The sequence below is a fragment of the Solanum pennellii genome, chromosome 9, assembly GCF_001406875.1.
Source record: "Solanum pennellii chromosome 9, SPENNV200".
NCBI lineage: Eukaryota > Viridiplantae > Streptophyta > Magnoliopsida > Solanales > Solanaceae > Solanum > Solanum pennellii.
Genome location: NC_028645.1, coordinates 14,091,609 through 14,114,032, shown reverse-complemented (window position 1 = coordinate 14,114,032; position 22,424 = coordinate 14,091,609). Strand labels below are relative to the sequence as shown.

General features: G+C 33.3%; 1 long non-coding RNA gene across 1 annotated transcript in view; it reads left to right on the top strand.

Moving 5' to 3' along the window:
* LOC114078634 overlaps nt 1-862 on the top strand; it is a 13,525-nt gene extending 12,663 nt beyond the window's left edge. Inside the window, exon 2 of the long non-coding RNA XR_003580308.1 lies at nt 534-862. This is a non-coding gene — a long non-coding RNA (uncharacterized LOC114078634). The remainder of the gene's footprint in view (nt 1-533) is intronic.
* Nucleotides 863-22,424: the final 21,562 nt, after the last annotated feature.

The window sequence follows — 22,424 nt, the reverse complement described above, 5'->3', positions numbered from 1 at the left end:
AAGTTCAGAGAGTCGATTTCAGTACCCAAATTTCAGAAGTCTAAGTGTTCTGGAACGAGACACCTGCGACGGTCCGTCGTGCCCACGACGGTTCGTCCTGCAGGTCCGTCGCCAAGTTCAGAGAGTCGATTTCAGTACCCAAATTTCAGAAGTCTAAGTCTTTTGGAACGAGACCCCCCCGACGGTCCGTCGTGGGTTCCGTCGTCTCAGCCAGTTTTTCCAGAAATAAAATCTGCTGCTCAAAACGACTAAACAGGTCGTTACAATTCTTTAGTTAGTTACTTTGTATATACCTTATACATAGACACAGACTACACTACATGTGGACTTATGAAAAGACATAATAGGTTGAATATTGCTATCATAGTAAGAACGAATCATCTGGATATTTCTTTGAAAGGAAATTTTTATGAGATTGGGTCATAACCGTTTCATAGAAAAGATTGACTCATTGAATCTTTTCTATTTCTTTTCACCTAAATTAATGATTCTATTATTGACAACAATTATTTCTCTTGTTTATTTTTTTCTAGAGATTTCTGGAAATGAAATACGACATACTATTTCTACTAAGGTATGTTTTCGAGCATGTATTGACAATCCTAATTTTTACAACCATTCCTCCCATTTTTCTGTCCCTCATAAGCTTCTCCTATTTAACAACATGAAGCTTTCTATGTTTGGCATTCCCCTCCCAGAAGAACTGATTCCTTAAATGCATGTCATGGTAGATTTTAATTTAAGCTCACTGTTTTGTGGATATTATGTAGATCATTGCAGTATTTCTAATTTTTTTTAATTATTTCTTGAATATTGTCTGTGCATGATAACTTATAGGATGGGTCAAATTTGGCATTGCTGAGACTTAAGCACTCTGAAGTAGATATATCTTTCATAAGTTTGGGAATGTTTTACATTTATTTCTTTAAAGAACGATACTTGTTTTATTCAGCTTGTATTTGCTTGTGGTTTTCACCTTTTCTTTAAATTCGTCATCGGGTTCACTTGATGTTTTTCTACCTGTGTAGTAATATCAATACTTTGTGGATACAAAGATTGTTCTTGATTTCGTGAAATTCCTTCAAATCTAACTGTGTGAGCCAATGCATAATTTTTTATCCATATTTTTTCATTAAATGACGAGAAATGTTAAGACACACACTGCCCATTTATTATTTTTAATTTGTACAATGTTCACTATAAAATAAATAGTACATTCTGGAAAGTTGAGGATATCTATGTATCATATAATAATTATAGTTTTAATAAAATATTAAATTAGGGAAACCTATTTAAATGAAAATTGTAATAGTGTTGCTACTACTTAAAATATTAACAGATGCTTGTGATTAGTGACCATATTTCATCCCTAAAAGCTTTAGTTTTAGTGAAGATCTCATTAAGACAATTATATGTTTGTCATAAAGATATGCCCTTTAGTGACAACTGTGATTGTTAGTAATTATGATATTGGGTAGTGTTTACTTTAATTTTTGGGTAATAGAATGATATGATTCTTTTCAACTCCAAAATTGTACAAACATAGTTGTCACTAATTTATACATTTAGCGACAAAAGAATTTGTATGTATGAGACAACTATTATTGATGAAATAATATTTTCTTTTTACAAAATAAATATAATATTAGAGACAAATGATGTCATCACGAATTAAACTAATTTTTCAGTGACAAATCAATTTTGATGGCTTCTTTACTGACCAAAACATACAATTATCTACAAAATTTTATAATTTCTTTGACGAAAAAGTCCGTCATAAATACTTTGCATTTGTGGACAAAAAAAATCTCCATACCTGATGCAATACTATTTAGTGACGAAACACTAAGGAGGCTTTTTATACATTTATTGACCCATGCTTTAGGGACGAAAGGCTGACGAATTATTTTTCATCAAAAAAGTTTTCTTTTGATGAAATATAAGTTCTTGGGCTTAATCCCTAGCGGGTGCTACCCCTCTTGAGCCTCTGCTCCTTCATCATTCTCTACCCCTTCCTTAGCCACATCCACTCGATATGGGCTCCTCTGTTGTCTCATTCTTAGAAACTATTTGCTTGACATCAATTTTTCTCATGTTGACCATTTGTAAATCGAAGAGTTGAAGAGATTAGATATCAATTTGGATCACCATATTTCAATCGGAATCAAGTTATAACTCGTAGGGAGAAAAAGATAGAGAGAATTCCTAATGTTTTGTAGACTCTCGAAGAAAAGTATAAACATCTCTGTTCTATTTTTGCAGAACTCTATTAGAATCATTTTATTACAACGAGATCAACATAGCTAGGGCACTGATACCAACTTTGTCACGACCCAAACCATCGTGATTGACACCCACACTAACCCTCCGGTAGGTGAACAATTACTATAACCCAACTATACGATACTAGCCAAAAGATAACTATTTAAATATGTAAAAAAAGTGTTCAAATAATAAATTAAAAGCCTAGTTCTCATAACTCAGTAATTTATCAAAAAGAATAAAAAATTCAACCCCTAGAACATGAAAGTCATTGTACCGAAAATTCTAACTAAATAAGGTGATGCAACTACTAAACATGTACAGAGTTTATAAGGTCTAAGTATGAATGATATGGACTAAGACCCTAGATGAGTCAATAGTAGCCTGAACGAACTGACTCATCCTTGAACTCAACAAGTCAGAGATTTCCTAGGTGAGGTCTCCCAATTTAACCGTCTGAATATTCCTTAAAGGTAAATGCATCTAATTTTCACAGAATATTGGGTCTTCGATCCCTTTCCTTAAAAAAGGAACTATAAAATCCCATCTTTTTACCACTGAAGTCATTTTAAAAAGACTCAAAAATCCCTTAGAGAAGAAATTGTTTTAAATAAGTCATATAGGAATAAAGATTCATAACTCAATAAGCAAAAAAACTTCAAATTTCAAACTAACCAAAAAACATATGAATAATACTAATGATAAATAATTAACAAAATAAATCTTTGAGAAACAAATACAATCACAAAAAACTTTTTATTTGCAAAACAATTTACAGCCCCGTTGACTCCCTTGTTCCAACACACTTCAAAAATAGTGTCATTACCATTGTGAGTTTTTACAATTTTTACCTTCTTTACTGACCATATATTAATGCAAATATCAATTAATTTCCATGTCTTCACCATTTGGACAAAATGAAGCAGATTAAAAAATTTCCCTGGATTAAAAATGGAAGAGAGCCTACTTAGTAAAAAATAAAACATTAGCCAAGAGCAATACAATTAAAATTATTCTCACTCACCTCCCCTCACATCCGCACCCAAATGAAAGGAATATTATATAGGTTATGGCTATTCAATTGAATATGAGTAAACAAAGCACATAATACTTGAGAGTGTATGTGATAGTTTAAAAATATAATATTATTAAGAGTGACTATTTTTTTTTTCCTGTGTCCAAGTGTACATAATGAGATCATATCCCTTACCTGTGTCCATTCAAGCTGCGAAAAAGACGCCCTCGTTCATTATCCCATAGCTTCATGGTAGAGTCAGATGAAGCACTACACAGATACGCAATAGAACAAAACAAATAAGCTAAAAGAAATAAAAGGTTAGGTGTAATACATTAAATTAGCTCACACCAAAAATCCATTTCTTGGATGGCTAAAGTGAAATTGTATCTCTCTGGATTAGATTACCCGTAGGGGGATTACGGGTGAGATTGAAATCATTCCATATACATTACAAAGAAAACAATGATAGCATTGAAGAATAGTAGTGATACATGTAAACACAATAAAGACAATTAACATAAACTTTTGTGTCTAAAATAACACAATGTTCGTAAATGAAAAGCGTACTATCTCTTATGATCACTTGTTAAAGGTTTATAATATTGCTTATGTTGTTGTGTCCTCAAAGATTGATCGTATCACAAAGAAAAGAAAAGTATTGAACCATTGGATGAAATGAATTACTTGTGGAAACCATTAAACAAATTCGTAACCGAAGACACCTTAGACAATTTCAAAGTTCCAGTTCCAAAGTTCATTTCTAGTTCTCCACTAATCAATCTGATGATTATGAAAATGAGGATGACAATGATAATCATGAAGAAGAAGAAGATGAGAGCGTCACTTCGCCAAAAGTTAAGGAACACAAAGTTAGAAAAAAAAATGTTCTACAATAAACTGTATGTTGTTAAAGCTATGGAAGTTCCATCAAGTAGTAGTAATAATCATACTAACAAAGGAAAATGAAAAAAGGGATAACGTGAAAGAAAGAAAAAAAGAAACAAATAGTCCTCTTCCTCCTTCTCCTCTTGTTGTCCGTCGTGGTGATGGTGTAGTGGTGGAGCTTGAACAAATATTAATGCAACACAAGTTCAAGTTACTACTGAGACAACATAAGGTACAAGAAGTGGTTGTACAAAAGCATTGGATGAACTCTTTCATTCACTACTCTTTTACTACCACTACTTGTACCTCTTTCTTTCTCAATAGTAATTTGAACTTATTCAAAATTAATATTTTTTCCTTCACCACCACCATCACTATCACCACTGAAGATAACAAGAGTAGGTGGAGGACAAAGACTATTTTTTACTTTTTTCTTTCTTCCATGTCGCCCCTTTTTTCCTTCTCCTTCGTCTATATTCTTATTAATACTACTTGATGGTGCTTTTATATCTTGAACAACATTTAATTTTTGAAGAAAATTTTGTTTGGTCACTTTGTGTTCCTTAACTTTTGGCAAAGGGACATATGCATTGTCTTCATCATCATCATCATTGTTGCATCATTTAGTAATCATCAAAATTGAATAGTGGAATACTAATGATGAACTTTGGAATTGTGTAAGGTGTCACCTTTTGTTACCAATTTGTTCGGTGGTTCCCATAAGTCATTCATCTCATCGAATGATTCAATAGTTTTCCTTTTTTTTAAAAAAAATATTATGATTCTTTGAGGACTCAACAGAATAAGCAATATTCTTAACCTACAACAAGCGATCAAAAGAGTTAGTAAACTTTTTATTGACGAATTTAGTATAATTTTAGACGCAGAGATTTATGCTAATTGCATTTGTTGTGTATACATGTATCACTAGTAGTCTTCAATGATTCCACTGTCCACTTTGTAATTTATGAAATGATTTCAATCTGACCCATAATCTTCCAGCGAGTAAAATAACAGAGAGATACAATTTCACTTTAGTTGTCCATCGAATGGATTTTTGGTGTGTGTTGATTTAATGCATTATACCTAACATTTTATTTCTTTTAGCTTATTGGTTTTGTTTTATTGTCTATTATGTAGTGCTTCATTTGACTCTACTGTGAGTTTATGGGATATTGAACAAGGATTCTTCTTCGCAGCTTTAACGGACACATGTAACAGATGTGAAGTCATTATGTCTTCTTGGGCATATGAGATAAAAATAGGGACTCTTAATAAAATCATACTTTTTACTCATATTCAATTGAACTATCAATAACCTATATATCTACACTCCTTTTTTTTTGGGTGGATGTGAAGCGAGGGGAGTGAGAATAAGTTAATTGTATCATTCTTGTCGAATGTTTTATTTTTGTTTCTCTTCCGTTTTGAATCCAAGGAAGTTGGTTACTATATTTCATTTAGTCCGAACGGTGATACATAGAAAGTGGTTTATTGGATAAATGCATGAATATATGATTAGTGAAGGAGGGTAAAACTTTAAAACTTACAATGGATATTACTATATTTCTGAAGTATGTTGGAACAAGGTAGAAACTTGTTTTAGAAACAAAAATATCTGTGTGTTTGATACTCGATTGTAGAGGTTGAAGAATAACTTAAAAGGTGTTGGAACAGAGAGGCGGAAATTTTACAATTGGAGAAACTCCACATTCTAGAAATGCAGATTGTAGATAAGTTTTTTTATTTTGTCATCGGTGTTCGATTCACCCACATTGTCAATTCCTTGCTTGAAATGGAGCCCAAAAACGTAAACGATCGTTAGCTTTGCAAAAAACTTATACTGGATTATAGTGTGGGAATTGTAATATAGGGATTCAAAAAATCATACTTGAGTTTCTTTTTGTTTTTAATATTAGGTTCATGCATATCGTTTCATCATTTTTTGCGGAAAACATCTACATGCATGTAAATAATCTCTTTTTGAGAAGTACAATGTTTGTACCTTCAACTTGATATTCTACCTTAGGTTTTTCTCAAAATTACCAAAATATCATTTTTTTCATTATTGTGTTAGAATTATAATAAATGGATTTATGCACTTATTTGGACATATGGTGTAAGAATTTTATTTGGTATCAATCTTTCCTTCCTTGTTTTTAGGGGTGTTCAAAACTGAATAGTAACCGATAATACAACCAAAACGTTGGATTATGGCTTATTGGTATTGAGTTATCGAATAAATGGTTGGAGAATTGATTAAAATATTATAATTAATGGCTTATCGATGTGGTGAAAGATTATTCAATTTCCTTATTGGATAAACCGTTAACCCATTAAAACTTATCATATTTACATTTTTATTCTAGATATATTAGCCTCATCTAATATTTTACCATAATATATAACAGTAGGGTGATTTACCCGTGTTACGCGTGGGCATAAATAATCTTTCTAAGCTTTTGACCAACCTTTCCAATAATAGACTGTTATTAAAAAAAATTAGTAGGTTTTAACAACCTTTCAAAAGAAATTAATTGATTCGAAATTATCACATTGTTGAAGAATTTTAAATACCTATTGAATGATTAAAATTATCTTGATATTCAATCATTTTTACATTTTACATTATTTATCATAATATATATTTGAGGATATCATTGTCATGTTTAAATTAAGTGATGTGTTTACAAGCGACTGAACAAAAATTTTTTCTATTTTTTTTTGTACAAGAAAAATATAGATTTGATGATTTTATTGTAATAATAACTCCTCGTCAAAAATAAATTACATAAAAGTTTCGATAATTAAAATTAGTTGTAAATAAGTTAAGAACGTTAAAAATGTGAACCACAACAACATAAATAATTTTTTTTTAGAGATAATCTACTTTTTGAATATGATCTGGTACTAAATGGTATGGGAACAAAGAGGGATTTTGGTGAGATACGAGAGGTACGGTTTTGATAAAATATAAAAAGCATTTTGACACACTTGCATAACCTGTTTTGATTTGTCATTTTTTGAGTGGGTGTCGACGTGTAGGTTGTCCCAAAGGCCTAATTAAAGGGATTTCACCACATTTATTAACCAAATATAGTTATATATTAGGTCAACATTCACCACTTTTAGATATTGTTACTATAACAAAATTTATAGAAGAGGAAATAAATGTGAAACAAGAAAATAACATTGTTTACCTTTTTAGAAATTCATTCGTCATTAAACTGCTGCTTTGAAGGCCCTTCTAGGTGCTTCATCAATGCAACTTTACGATTTTTTTAGAAATATGTATGTATAGTTATTGTATTATGAAAGTACAAGTAGATTAAAATGTTGGGTTTTTAAATATATATTCTCGAACATTAAAAAATTAAAAATGAGTCAAACCTAGATAACCAAATGCCAGCAATGACTTGTGACATAAAGGACAACAAATCTATGTTAATAGACATATCTTTTGTACTTAAGATATTACTTTTATTTAGAGAATTTTTTGTTTCATATTTTTCAAATTAAACTTGAGGAAAATAGTCATAACTAACACCAAAAATATATAGTAGAGCTGAATGAGTAGGAAAAAAAAGAAAAACATTAAAGGATGAAAGCTTGGTCCAAATGAGATCACATACATACTAAACGAAAAATAATCAATACATTTTTGAGGAGATAAAAAAAACAACGATAAAAAACATACATTAAAGAGAGTAAACTATGAGATATCTAATGATGATAAAAAATCATTCTAACCATAAAAGTTCTTATGTTATAGAATAACATATCTTGAAAAATTGACTAACACTTCAATAAACATTCAATTCTTAAAGTACTCATAATATCAAGTGGTAATACTTAGTAAATATAGATAACAACATCATAAAAAGATATAGGCATGCATAGCTTTTAACTCTACAAGATTTTGTAAAGAACATAAATCTCATCCTTCTATGTGAAGAAATGAAGTTGTTGATGAACAAATAGAGATTTGTAAGTTTTTTTTATATTAACTTGAACAATTTCAGTAGAGAAAACTTGCTTGAATACTCAAGATTAATATTTGTTATTTAAATGTACTAACAAATACTTATAACAATAATTTTGCAGAAACATAAATAACAAAATTTTAAGCATGTACTAAAAAAGAGTAATTAATAATATAAGAATAAATTAATGACTGTGAAAACATACCACGATCTATAAAAATAGAATGAAACATAATGGTAAAGATCGTGCCCACTGAATGCACAGCGTCCCATTAAGGAAATTATTCCCCTATAGTACCGAGATTTAAAGGAATATATCCTCTCAGGAAAGAGCAATTTTATTCACCAGTGTATTGATACAAAAAATGGTGTCAATGAGTCAATCAACATGAGCAAATCACACAATTATTTAATTTTCCAGAAGAAACAGAAGAAATTCAAATTTTTGTTGTTTTAAAAAGAGAGGAAATTCCCCTATTTATAGAAAACGAAAGGTAGTGTGAACAAATTCTTAATGTGTCTTATCGGACAAGTCACAATCTTTCATAAAAGTCACAACTTTTCATAAATGTCGCAACTCTTCATAAAAGTCACAACTCTTCGTAAAAGTAAAAAAATTTCATTGAAGTCCAATGTTAGTTTTAGAAATAAAATAAATTAAAATGGAATCTTGGTTTGTGTGGCGCCATGTTGGAGAGTCTAGGAACTTGGCATACAACATCTAATCCTCAAGTTTTGGACATTGTCCTCCAAGTAAACAAAAATATCATCGATGAAGACAATCACAAAAGAATCATGGTATGATCGAAGCACCTCAATCATCAACTCCATGAATGTTGCAGGGGTGTTAGTCAACCCAAAAGACATTACTAGTAATTCATTATGTCCATACCGAATCCGAAAAGTTGATTTAGGGATATGATAAGCCCTAATCTTAAACTGATGATACCCGTACCTCAAATCAATATTGGAGAACAAAGATGCTCTCTATAGATGATCAAGTAAGTCCTCATTACAAATAAGGGGATGATAATTCTTCACCATTACTTTGTTCAACTATCTGTAATCAATACATATCCTTCTAATCCCTTCCTTTTGTCTTCACAAAAAAGATTATGGAACCTGATCTCCTTATAACGTCGTCAAAAACACTTTATCCAATACTAAGCGTCAATTGTCATTAATCTGTATATAACCCAACCAAGGGTTGGGATGGTTCCTAAAGGAAGGGGTTTTGAGAATGATTCAGTGAAACACAAATTAACCCATGCTAGTCATAGCTACAATAAATTATCGACTAACAACATGATAAATCAAAGGGGGTGACACAAGTGTCGACTAGCAATGGTGGTTTGCATAGTCAAATTAACAACTAAAAACAACAAATAAAGACAAACTAATGGGGAAACAAGATTCTTGGGATGTGATCAGAATATGAGATAAAAGACATTGTAGGGTAATTGCTATTGATAATACATCGCTGAATATTTGTATCTAGGCTAGACTTTAGTGGGGTAAATTTTCTCTCGAGCAACTTACCCTGAATCAACGTTGTTTCTCTCGAACACTTAATTGCAGCACTTAAGCACGAACTCTGTCTTAGACAAATTACTCTCTCAAGCTGAAAGTGTGGGGGAGGGACTAAGATTTACCGTCTCTCAAGTTGAACCCATGACGACCGAATAACCACCGACTATCAATTTAGTAGTCTTAGTCTTAAAAAATCTTTCTCTAGCAAGCCAAAAACACTAAGATAAAATCGTATTCTCAACTACAATCTGATTAAGTTCAAACCCAACTAGTAAATGAAATCACATTTAAATAGTGAATATACTAACAATAAGCAACACCCAACAATATATGTAACCCATATTAAGAAAATCACACCCCAAGAATTTTGGTTATACCTAGTCATAGAGAAAAGGAACAAAATGATACAAAATTGATATAACATCAACTAGTTATGATTTATGTTCACTTCAAACGAGTCTAGGATGAAGAATTTTCAACATCCACTACGAATTGCTTCAAGTTGAGGACCTTTAATTATCCAAGGTTCAAGAATAGAGTTTCCCAAAAGATCTTAAAACTCAATATAGTATCTAAGTCTTAAAAACATTTTTCAAAACTACAAAACTCTATCTATGTTTAGAATAATAATGAGTATTTAATGTTTTCAAAAAGTTGTACCACGAAGGACCACTCGACAGAGTTAGTTGGGATCACGATCAACTCGGTGATCCACTTTTTGGTGTATTCATCGTTGTCTTGTTGTAGCCTTCATCATCATTCCATTTTGGATCATTTGGCGACATAGTATTTCTTCGCAGAACTGCTTGGTGACACGCCAATTGTTCCTCTTTAACGCAGATTTGATCCTTTCCTTTAAGGATCAACTCACTGGAACTTTCGGTGAGGATAGGACCCTTTAGCAATTCGCTAAAGGTGTTCGCCAATCCTTAGGTCCTCATCTCTTCGATCTTTCAGCTGCATTTGTTCCTTTTTGCTCGATTGTGTCCATGTCTTTGTCTTCAATTCGAAATACCTAAAACTCAAGGTATTTCATCAATTTTTAAAACAAGTTATGCATTCGAGGACACTAAATATATCAAAATATAGATCTAAATGAGTCCAAATCGTGGACTCTTAAACACCCCAACTTAAACTTTTGCTTTTCATCAAATAAAACTCAAGTTCAGCATTCAAAAAGGATGTCTCAAACAGTGCTACACAAGAATCAATCATGAATACACCAACAAGACTCAACTTACTTATGCAAGGATCAATTGTTCATTGAAAGTCCAAGTTGTTACATGCCATTATCAAAGATTTTCAAGTTCACGATTCTTGGTTCAAAATGAAAGTTCAAGCTCAACAACAGTGATCAATTTAAATGACCTCACATAAAAAAGATTCCATTCATACACAATGGTTCACAAGTTAAAGTTCTGGAATCTATTTCAAAGCTCACACTCAAAGATGAACACAATACATGAATTAACCCATAGTTTTGCCCGTATATTCAAATCAACCTTCTTTTCAGCTCTCTCATGATGAAAAAGGTATTTTGATGGCTTGTAAGGCGTCTGAGTGAAAAGGTATTGTTATTTAGGCTTAGTGACTTTTATCCTTATGAAATACGATGCCTTTATCCTTCCTTCACCTCTTTCTTTTGTGCTCATAAGTCATCCAACTATTCACTTTCCATGGATTGTTTAGAAAACTCCATTACTTTTTGTATTTCAAAGCTTTATTCCATGAATCTCTCTTTTTCATTCTTTTCTTCACTTTTTCTCTTTCCTTCTCTTTCTTTTGTATGGAGGAGTTGAATTTTCTCAATATCATGGGTTAAAAGAGACTTTTTTGCACTTCTTGACTTGTCTTCCCTTTTCACCACACCCCAACTTAGCCTTTTGGCCTAAGTTGGATATTCAATCGACAACAAATCCATAGGATTATAGGTAGTATATTAGGAAAGTTCAAATTTTCATCAAGTTTCTTCTAAACAAAGTTGAGGCTCAAGGGGTATTCAAAAGAGATTCGCACTCTCACAATGTAAGCCACAAAAGAGGTATATGTCAACTTAGTTCACACTCTTTAAACGGTACCTAAGATCATATCGTGAGTTCACATCACTTAGTCAACCATAATAACAGAGCATTTCTAAGTGTCATCATGAATGGTTCATGATGTACCGTGATTTCATGGTACTTTCAATGGTTTTTTCCTTAAGTTTAGTGTGTGTCTAGGACTTTTTGTATTAGTTTTAATGTATTTTTCTCTTTGTTTGCAGGAAATCTGTCCAGGATGAAAACAATGAAGAATTATGCTGAAATTGCAGAAGTGACGACCTACGGAGCCATCGACGGTCCGTAGGTGGCCACCGTCATATTAAGAAAATGCTACTGACGGAAGATCGGGAAATTCTGACTACGTATGGAGCTACGGAGGCTCTCGACGGACCGTCACCTCCATGACGGACCGTACTGCACATCCGTCATCATTAACAGAAAGTAGCTCCAGTACACGACTTGAAAAGATTCAAAGTGTGGAGAAACAGAAGCCATCGACGCACCATCGTGCTCTCAATGGACCGTCATCCTTGTTCGTCGATGGTAACAGTAAGTGGAGAAGAAAAAAGCTAAAATAATCGAAGTGTGGAACGACGGGGGGCCTCGACGGTCCGTCGTGGACTCGACGGTCCGTCGGTCCAGTCATCGACTCAGACACTTTTTTTGGGCAGATTTTCCTTAAATAGATTTCCTTTTTATGTTAGGACTTCTTTATTATAAATATTGGTAAAAAGCTCATTTTTGGGGTTAGACTCTTGGGTATTTTTCAGTTTTATTATTTTAGTTGTTGAACTTGTGATTTTGAGAAATTATTCTATTTTTCTTAAATCGTTTGTTGCAAAAGTATTGATTAATTCAAGCAATTTTCTGGATTTTCTTCAATCTCATCAAAGAAAGTACATGAATTCTTATCAAACTAATATAAATTGTGTGATTATTAACATGGGTAACTAAATCCATAGCTAGGGTTGTGGGAACCATGGGTAATTAACAAGGTAAAAACTAGCTAAGCGAACAATTCTAGAATAGTTTCTTGCATGTATTGATAATTCATTCATTTAGAAGTCTTTTTACCGAGTGCACACGTTAGAACTCACCTTGTTGATACTTGCAGGACCAAGGAGGTAGATAATCAAAAACAATTATCAATTTAGATTTTGTATATACTATCTAATAGGCTAGTGTCGATTGGTGTGAAGTAACAACTAAGCCATACATCGATTATGATGCTTAATATGACGTAAAGGTAAGATTTAGTAAAGCACACACACGTAGCCAGACCAAGGTGCGGAGTGAAATTCCCTAGTTGCCAGACCAAGGAATTAGGGATACATAACTTACCACTTTGCATGCAAGATACTAGGAAAGGATTGTTATAGCTAGAATTACCGCATTATAAACCTTTGTGGAACACTTAAGCCCTAGTTACTTTCATTACTTGATAAAAATCATTTCTTTGAATTTGTCACTTGTTTACTTAGACGTAGATAATTACATTCATTACTTAAAACCCCCCTTTTGTTACTTGTTTTCAGAAAGGACTTGACTAAATAGAAGTAATAGTAGGTTACAGTTAAGTCTAAATTATTTTCCTCGTGGGATCGACCCCAACCTCATAGTTGGGTTCTTTACTTGATACGATCGCTTATACTTATTTTCGAGAAGTAAATTTGAACGTATCAGTTCACTGTAAGCTCATCACATAAGGAATTGACAGCAAAGTCAAAGAAGACTCCACATTTTCGCAAGTGTGCAATATTCATAGCAAGAAACTCAATTTGATAATTTGTCTAATCAGAACTGGATGCAAGTTCACATATTGTCTAAGCAACTTCATTTGTCCTCGTTGTAGTCGCGCATTTATGCTCATTTGATGGAAAACACTATCCAAGTTTGATCAAACCGAGACTCAAATTTGCCTAAGAACAACCACATTCAAGTACATACAGTAGGTGGTGGAAAGCGGAGAATTTTTTCGATGGTTCAAATTATTTGCAATTTAAAACATAAGGACCCACAAACTCAAACATCGGCAAAAAGTAGTTTAAGAAACCATTTTAAACAGAACAACCCAAATATATACATAAAACACGAGTCAGAATAGCCGCAAAAGGTGAGCCTCACCCCACCATATATAAAAAGTATTTGTCCTAAAATGCAAATGAGATAAAAAAAAATATCCAACAAGTAAGATAAGTTAAGACAGAGAGGGAGGTAAAGAGGGAATCCTTTCTAAGCAGTCACTATATCTGTCGGGGTATCAGTGCCTTGTGCATCAGCCTGGACTTGGGCAAAACTCCCAGAGTCTTGTTAGATGTACCAGTTGGGCTAGGGGCAGTAAAAGGTGCACGTGACATGGATGGCTGCACAACAACATCTACCATGATCTCCTCATTCCCAGTTAGGCCCTCATGTGCAGCTTCTCCAACCTTCTCTTGTATCTCCTCGCTAGTCTCTACCTCAGACTGAGGATCACCAGTTTCTGTCACTCTCACCTCATCTCCGGTGTTAGCCGGAGGCAACTCTGGCTCATCTGGGATCTCCATCGTCCCCAAGACCATGGTAATATCAGTGGATTTCAGTTGATCCACATCTAATGTACTCACTTAAATCAATTGAAAAAAAATCGAAAAAATCTCTATGCTCTCTTCTCTTTCTCTTTTTATTTAATTAGTTTAACATTTATACTTCTTGTTTGTTCTTATTGTACCTCTATTGTTATGTTGTCATTATTGTTGAGAATTTATGATGGTTTGTTACTTTCAATACATTAGCCTAGCGTGTGGTATTTTAATATCCTCATTTGAATATTGAATTTGTCCAATAATAATTATTTTTTTTTACTTTATGCACTTTTAGTCAATTTTATAGTTGATGATATATTTTTTATTGGGAAGATATATGTAGTTTCTATCGAATTCTTAAAAAAAAAAGAACAACAACCTTCGACATACACAGTGAAAACTTATGTACAAGTTCAAGACCGTTACCAGAATGCAATCACCTCAGTGAAATTCAAAGATGATATGTTGATCGAACCCACTATTAATATAATTCTTTATGTTTCAACTTTAAATAATAGAAAGAAAGAATAATCATTCTATCAAGTCCACTCTTAAAGGTGATATATATACAAATGCAAAGAATAAAAAATAAGTAAATAAGAAAGATAATTAATTATTCTTTTTTCAATCTTTTCTTGTTAATAAAAATTGTAACAAAATTTAATGTAGCAATAAATATATTTATTAACACACAAAAAATTCTTAACTAAAATCAAGTTATAAACAAAGCAACAATTCAACTATATCGAATTCTTATGTATCGTCATGACTGCATAAGGGAGAGTTTTGTAGGATTAGCACATAAGAAACAATTCTGAAATATTTAAATTTTTAAGACAAAAATTGCAGTATATGAAAAGTCACTTAGAAATTTTAAAGGTCAAATAATGTTAAAATAACTATAAAAAATATATTTCATGAACAATAACTTTGTTAGATACATATAATACTTTGATTTCTTCTCTTCAAGGAGTAATTTCCTATTTGTTTTGTTTTTCTATTTAGTTTACTAAGGTTTATAACATGTTTAGCTAATAAGTAAATGTATTTATCATGAGTAGTCACTTTGAAATATATTTATTGTATCATATTAGTGATATGATAAGATTTTTACTTATATTTTAATATGATGTAGAGACAAATCAAAATGGTAATCCAACTTTGAAATTAATATCTTCCCACTTTTAATAATAGATACATAAAATTTAGTTTGAAAGTATTAAGAGTATAGTGAATGGTTAAATGTTCAAATGCCCTAAGGACATATTTAACTAATTAATTTAAAAAAATACGAGAAAATAACAAAAACAAAATCTGAAGGAAAAATAGTCTTCTAGGAGCTAACTAAAAATATTTAAAAAAAAATAACATTGTTAAATAAATCATATATTTTATAAAAATATTTCTTATTTTTTATGTGCCCATATTGGAGTATGTCCATATAGGCTTTTTACTATCTACATGAATTTGGCCTATAATATGTATTGAGTTCATTGCAACCCTTTGATTTCTTCTGACTTTTTGGAGTAAGAAAGAAATTTTTTTTTATAGGTGAATAAAATGTGCATTAATTAATAAAAAATTACGAAATTCACAATGATATAATTAACTATGAAATTAAAGGGTTGGACTTTTAATTCTACATTACATAAATAAAATTTAACTATTAAATTGAATTTACTGTTAAATTAGATTTTAATTTAACATATTAAAAAATGGTAATTAAACTTTGAAGTTTGGAGCTTCTCACTTTTATTATAGTATAATATAATATTATATGATTATTTTATAAATATCATGACATAATTCCCGTGTTAACCACGAATAATTTATAACGACCCAATCCATAATTTAGGAAGGACAAAAAGGAGAGAAAAGATGGGACTCTATCCCGCTACAGCGGGACAGGTGCCACTGGCACAGTGGCGCTGCAGCGGCAACTTACCCCCGCTAAAGCGGGATCGGCGAGGCAAAATTTGAATTTTGAGGAAACTCTTATTTTTCTATCTTTTCAAAAATAACCTATAGGTCTTTAATTACCCTAGAAACCCTATAAAAGTTATTCTAAGCTTAGTAAAGAAGGAGAAGCAACATTCTAGCATGGGGTGGCTGAATCTTGCAAAATATTCGCCAAATTCACAGTAGCGAATCGTGAAAAGCTGAAAAAGACATCAATCTCCCTGTAATTGGATGGCGCCCAGGTAGGTTAGAGTTTTTATGCATTGAGTAGTTGTAAATCCGTGCTTATTGTGTAATATATGAAACTAATAATAATAGATATGTGTTGACCTTCGTGCACCAAGTAAATTACATTGGAAAAGTCGTAGATTTGCAACATGTCTGGGTTAGTGCTTGATGTAGAAAATTAATGATTCATAAATTGTTCTTAGTTATTAGCAAATTAATGATTCATCAATTTTTCTTAGTTATTAATTGAGTAGAATTCCTTCATTAAACAAGGGTATCCGGTAAGAGTGAATAATTGTCGGTCTATGTTAAGTTTAACCTATCGAAGTATTAAGTTGATTAATTTTAACTATTTAGGTTTAAAAATCCTAATGATGAACCCTGAAGAACGTGTAGGGTTGAGTTTGGTCTTTCGATATTAAGAATAGGATGAGAAATTCGTAGATGGTGGTTATGACTTCATGATTGTGTGATGTATGCATGTTCTTGCTTCATTATGATACTTGTAACTATATGAATGTTGCAATATTGATCATGTCGTTGAAATTGAGACAGATAAATATTATAGCCATGAAATTATGATGTCAATGTGTGATCATGATGATGGACTTCCGATTGAGATTATGGTGTGTCGATGGGGATTAAATTGTGACGTTTCGGCAAGCTAACTTGGATCGGATTGCCACGTTCCGACATAAATATTGGATGGTAATTCAACGTTTCAGCAGATATATTGGATTGAGTTGCCACGTTCCGGCATAACTATGGGATCAGATTGCCATATTCCGGCAAGATAACTAGATCGGGTATCATGCCAGTGCACTAACAGTTTGAGTTTTGCTTCCGTGAGAGGGAAAACTACTTGTGATAAGTTGTAGTGAAAAACATGTTATATTTTTTATTGTGATATGTATACACATTTGATGATTGTGTTCTTGCCAAATGATGACAAGGTGTAGGTAGAACTATGTGTCGGTATGTGAGGTTAGGGTGTTCTGTGGATATTTTATGAGGTGTACATGTAGGGAACGAGTTATTTGAAGTGTAGAATGTAGCTTGAGATTGAGGTAAGTAGAAAATTTATGGCTTGGGGTATATAAGGTGGCGATACTTTATGAGAGCGATAAGATTGGTTGGTGGAAAAAGGATGTTATCGGTGGTTGAATTATCTAATGTGGTTAGCAATGTTTATGCTATGACTTAATAGAACTAGAAGTGTTAGCAATTGGGCAAGAAAATGGTTAGTAGTTAGGGTATTTTTACAAGTTGAGCGTATATAAGAAAGGGGCAAGAGAGGAGAAATGAGTTGTACTTGAATGATCCTGTTATTTTTCTCTTATAATATGTGGTGGGCGTTGGGTGACCGATGATGCTTACCAGTACGTGTGGTTGTACTGATACTACACTTGCTATGTCTTTTTGACATAGTCTGGATGGAGGATTGGTGATGTTTCATTAGGTGAACACGAAGAAATCCTCTCGAAGCTTCGACTCTTCCTATCGCATGGTGGGTTCTATTCTTATTTATTGACAAGATTGTACTCTTAGTGGCTCTTGTACATGTTAAACTACATCCTTGGGGTTGTTATTGACTTTACAAGTTTAACAAAGGTTGTACTTAAAAATTGTTATTTATTAAATCTGCTTAACTTATTTTCCATCTTCTTTAATTTCCGTATGTTTCTCTATTGGGATTTGAGAGTTCTTCTACTTAGTTATTAGAGTGTGTTCCCACACGCGCTGGTGGGTTGGGTCATGAAAAATTGTTATCAGAGCCTAGATTATCGATCTCCCTATACAAGAACAAAATGTGAACTGGAATTTTGTTGATTTATGTGTTGACGTCCACATTTAATCTACAAGAGGAAAGGAAGCATTATAGGAAGTCGTTCTACTTCTTTACTCCTTTTGTGCGAAGTATCGCTTGTGGTATGAGTTGAGTCAAATTGGTATCTGCCGATTCTAGTTTAGATCTTGACGATGTGGACTGACGTCGTGGATACGATCAAGAACACAAAGAAGTCAATTAGAACTGGAAGGTTCCAATTGGTATCTATCCCTAGGGCTATAAAGAGCATAGATGGACATTAAAGAATTGTCGTAATTGGAGAATTGTGAATGTGTGTTCCTTGCTACTAGAATAAATTTGAAATATGTGCCTTGTTGTTTAAAATTAACTATACAGTGCATTCTTGTTGAAATTATATATATTGTAAATTTCTCGCCAAATGAATTAATTGTGTATGTGGAAGTATTATTGGATGGCATAAATTAATCATTGAATTGTTAGAATTGTGCAAGTTTTAATTTCTGGGTGTATGTTGGGGATGTGAAGATTGTGTTGTCGAGTTCCTCTTCCGTTTAAGAAACCGAACCTCGCATATCCTAATTGGATAAACTTAGAAGCCCCATGGGATGGTGGAAATCAGGTCGGAAAAATACTAGAAAGTGAAAAATTGTCCTAGAAAATTATTGGGAAGGTTCTGGTCCCGTTCGAGCCGGTGTAGTGGGATTCTTTGCGCTGGTGTGATGTCGCAACAACACGATTATCACACTAAAGCGGGACAGCCGGAGGGAGAACCTTAACATGAATTTTCCTGTTCTTCCCTATTTTCAAATGTCAACCCCGAATATCCAAACCAATCCCTGCAACTTCCAAAGCAGTGTTTAACAACACTATTAACAAAATGGATTAAGAATTAAACAATAGGTTGCTTCACACAGCCATAAATAAGCACCATCTGCTACTAAACTTAGATGTCATAAAATTCATATCTGAGAAGGGACAAAGGAGAGGGAATTAAAATACTCTCTGACAAAGAGATGGTGGTGTCAAAATTTAAATCCTCTAGGGGAACTAGGGCGGTCTCGACCTCCCTAAGCTCCAAAAACTAAACATAGTCCTCCTTCTCCGCTATGGGCAATTCCTGCCATAGAGCGAAATAGGTAAAAATAGTGCTCACCGCCTTTTAGAGCAGAACCATCATATGATCCCTCGTTAGGTTCTTATTCCTCTACTGATGCAACTAGCAACAGAGGAATTCTACCTCCATGGCAGTGGTGGGTGGAACTGGGGTAAAGTTGGAATAGGCGTCCCCCATCTTCTTCCACACCGTCTCCAGATCCATCTCAACCTGTGCTGTAACGTTGGGCTGAATAACTCTGCTTCCTGGAACTATTCGGTGAAAGACAAACTATTTATTTTCATCACCTTTTGATCGTCTTTCTTCAGGGCTAGTTTGCGTAAGGCAGAACTCTAATATATGGCGTATCACCGAATGCATTTGGCGATGCACATTTTGCATCGTCAGTTCTTTTCTTCCAATTTTCTTACAAGACTCAAACTACTCATGCATAGCTCAATTGTATACTCAAAGATACAAGTTGCGGCACACCATTACCAATGATTCTTGAGCTCACAATAATTGCTACTATTGCAAGTTCAAGCTCAACAAAAGTATCAACATGCCCTTGCATAAAGATTGATTCCATTTTCACACACGCAAATTTATCAATTAAAGATCAAGATTCTGATACAATGTTCACACTCACAAACAGGAACACAATTCATGTTTTCATCCATAGGTTTGCCCTTATTTTCTAATTGACCTTCGGTTTGGTTCACTCAAGATAAAAAAAGGTCTTTCTTAGGCTTGTAATGGGGCTGAGTGCAAAGATATGGTCATTTGAGCTAAAAGACTTTTCTCCAATGAGCTGTGAATTCGTTAAGCTATCCCCTATCTTCCTTTATTAATCCTTGGTCAAGTGCTTCTCGATCATCTTTTATTTCCTTCATTGATTGCTTTGAAACCCGATTTCTTTACATTTCGAGCTCTTATTTCACGAGGTTTTCTTTTCTCTTTTTTTTTCTTTCTTTTCTTCTTCCTTTTTTTTTTTGTATGGAGGGTTTCCATTTCTTTGTATCAACATAGGTTTGCGAGACTTATTTTGCACTTATTGGCTTCTTCTTTCCCTTCTCAAAATACCCCCAACTTAGGCTTTTAGCCTATGCTGGCTATTTGCTTATATCATATCTCAAAAAGGGTTATAGGTAGTGTTTTCATGTAAGATTTAGTTTTCATCAAGGTTTTCCCAAGGAAAAGGTAAGGGTCAAAGGGTGTTAAAAAAAGTTTCACACACTCATGGGTAGGCCACAAAAGAGGTATAGGTCAAACTTGACCTACACTTTTAATAATTGCCTAAGATCATGTCAATAGGATATATTTCTAAATCAATTAGACTTATCGGGAAAATTCTAGGTTTAGTCATGCAAGTTTCAAGGTAAGATCATCACACAAGGAAGTGACACATAAGTCAAACAAGACAACACACTTTCGCTAGTGCGCAACGGTCATTGCAAAAGAATCAATTTGATAAATGGTTAATCAAAGCGAGATGCAAAGAGTTTACATATTGCGTATGTAAATTCATTAGTTCTCATTGTAGCTGCAGTTCATGTTTGTTCGATTAAGAACACTTTTCAAGTCATCGGTATTGATCGAAACCGAGACTTAAATTTGTATAGGAACAACAACTTTTAACAAAAGAGGTGGCGAAATTTTCAAAAGAGAAATTTTTTGGAAGGGTCAAAATTATTATGAAATTAGGACCCAAAAGGGAGTCATAAGTTCAAACATTTGCTAAAGCAATTTTAAAAATCTAGTTTAAATAGACAACCCAAAAATATACCAAAACACACAAATATTCATCACAACAAAACATAGTTGGTTCTCACCCCACCATAAACAAGCGTTTGTCCTCAAATGCAAGTATTAGTATAAAAAATATAATAAATGTAAAACAAGGAGGTAAGTGAAGAGAAATCCTATCTATGTATTCTCTCCTCCTCTCCGGGCATCACAACTCTAAGAGGAAACATGTTGTTGGGAATCAATGTCCGTAATGCTCTCATCAATTGTGGTATTTTCAAGTCCATAGTAGCTGCTGCAGCATGTGATGTCTGAATTGCAGGCTCTACCACTATATTGTAACACTTTTAAGAATCCAAGATGAGTCTTAGAGTCTGACATAGATTTCATGAGGTCTAAGTACTGCTTTTAAGTCCATTTTTTATTAATATAGGTCATTTAGGAATTTATAGAACCAAAACATTCAAGAACGTCTATGACGTCCGAAAGTTGGTTCAAAGGGGTACTAGTGTGCCTTAGCCTATTTGACTAGCTTTTAGGAGTCAGAAATATATGAAAATTAGTAAAAAGGTAGATAATAGGTGTTTAAGTTGTTTCATGGTCGAAATTTCTAAGTACAAATCCCAAAGGACCAACCAATGGCCCTTGAGGAGGACCCTTGCAGTTGAGGCAACACTGCTTGAGTTATGTGCATCGACGATGTTGGAGACGGACCATGTGTGGACAAATGGGGCGTAGGTGCTACCGTTATCCCATACTTATACAAAACGGGGAATATCCTTGCCTGCACAGTCTCTAAACTCATCGACGGAGGGCAAGACAAGAGGGGTGTAGGTCCATAGACTCACAGACAGCCCGTCGTCGGTGTTTTGTCTGTGAAAGAGTGATTTTCCTGCACGTTTTAAGGCCAAGTTAAATAATTAATTAAGTGTTTTAGGGTTAGTTAGGTATTAAGGGGAGACTAATTAACTAACTTGAACTCCCATATAAAGGCCCAACCCTCATTAATCTAATTTGAACTCTCAATACAAACTCTTTTCCTTCTGTTTTCTTTCTCTCTCTACTTGAACTCACCATTGAAGAAAAGCTAAGGAAGGGTTTTGGGGGCTGGAAATGGACGAATTCACCATAAATCCTTCATCAAACGTTAAGGTATGGGATCTATTCACCTTTGAAGCTGTTTCCTCAAAAGGTTCCTTCATAATGGATTTCAAAGGTTGAGTTTTCATGTGGGTTTCTTCCAATTATGAAATTGAAGTTATGAATTGAGTTGGTAATGATTTTATAAGGTTTTATTGAATATA